Below are 1,677 nucleotides of genomic sequence, written 5' to 3' on the forward strand. Positions count from 1 at the left end.
ACTCCAGTCTGGGCGACAGAGTGAGACTCCAACTCAAAAAAAAAAAAACAAAAAAAAACTGGTTAATATAAAATTAAAGATGAGTATAAAACTAGTCTCATTTTTTTCATAATTCTTACCTCATAATTAATGAATTCATCTAGTTTGGCTTCCTGGACAGATTTTACAACTAGTTTTAAAGGACATTTCTACACACCCATACAAGTTCACTTAGCATGGAAGTGGGTTCAGCTTTCCACATTTATGAGGAGATAACTCTCCCCAAACTGGAATTTATTTATTAAAAACTGTGTATTTATTCTTACTTGTTTAAACTTTAGTCACTTTCAAAGTACTCACCATTTGATGCAATATATCTATCGAAATACTTTTTCACTGCCGGAAACAGTTTTTGATGGTCAATTTTGATACCTTTTTAGTGCTTCTGTCTTTTGTTTCACCTTGTCCACATTGGCAAAACATTTCTCTTTGACTTTTTTCAACTGGAGAAACAACAACAAAAAACAGTTGCTCAATCGAGATAGATTGAATAGGGAGGGTAGGGTATGGTGGTCACGCTATTTTTGGTCAAAAACAGCTGAACACTCAGCACAGTGTGGGCAGGTGTGTTGTTATAGTGGAAGAAACAGTCATCTGTGCTACAACTTCGGATGTTTATTCCCCAAATTGTGACACAATTTTCTCAAAATTTCCAGATAAAAACTTTAGTTTGTATGATAACAGAGATTAACAGGATCTCTTTTAGATCAGGAGGAACAAATTTCGAGTGTACTACAAGGAGTGTCCTAACCCTCCAAAAGGTAATTCTGTTTTTTTTTTTTAAATTCCCTCCTTGTAGGTACTGTGAATGCAAGTATTGACTGAAAGTTTTTGCTAATCTTGGAAGAATGAGGCATTTGTGGGCGAGTTCTGTGGCAGCCAGATAAAAAATGTTATGCCTATAATGATGTGATTCTCAGCTCTCTTGAAAGCATCACACAGAGCTACTTCTTCTTTTTAAAAATTTTTGTGACATGCTAAGGCAAGTGCCCACTATTATATATACATTTAGTGTCAAAATGATCTGTTAATCTCTTTGACTCACTGTGTTTCAAAAACCACACAAACGATAACCTATGAACACATTGATAGGAATGAAGGTGGGAAAGGAGAGAATCCAGTGAAAACAAGAGAAATTAACATCTCTTAAAATCATCACCCTAATATCATACAATGATGAATAAGATAAACCAACACACAAATCCACTCTGCCCACAAAATTGTGGCAAGGCTGAGTCAGTCTTTATACAGAAAAAGATATGAATATTCTGCTTGGAAATCCATTCTGAAAACAAAGAGAGGAAATGACTTAGCAGGAGATTTGCACATGAGCTAAGCAATCGACTCTGAGCATAGCAAATCAAACTGAACTACCTAGAGATGCCTCTAGCTTCACCTTTAGAAATTATTGGATCATCATTATGTTATATTTTAAATGTTTGTTTAGAATATCAAGTTTGTCTGTGGGACTTCTATCATGTGTCTTCTAAGAAAAATGATCCCAGTTGTAATTTTGGAAATGCAGTTGAGAAAAAGCTGATTATAAGTGATGCTGTACAAGGGACTTGGGTAAAAGTGACAGAATCATACTCTGTGCCCTGCTTATGAATGGAACAGTGCTTGTTTCAATAGAGCAAC

This window comes from Carlito syrichta, unplaced genomic scaffold, assembly GCF_000164805.1.
Source record: "Carlito syrichta isolate Samal-C Ts95f unplaced genomic scaffold, Tarsius_syrichta-2.0.1 Scaffold316032, whole genome shotgun sequence".
NCBI classification, from domain to species: Eukaryota; Metazoa; Chordata; class Mammalia; order Primates; family Tarsiidae; genus Carlito; species Carlito syrichta.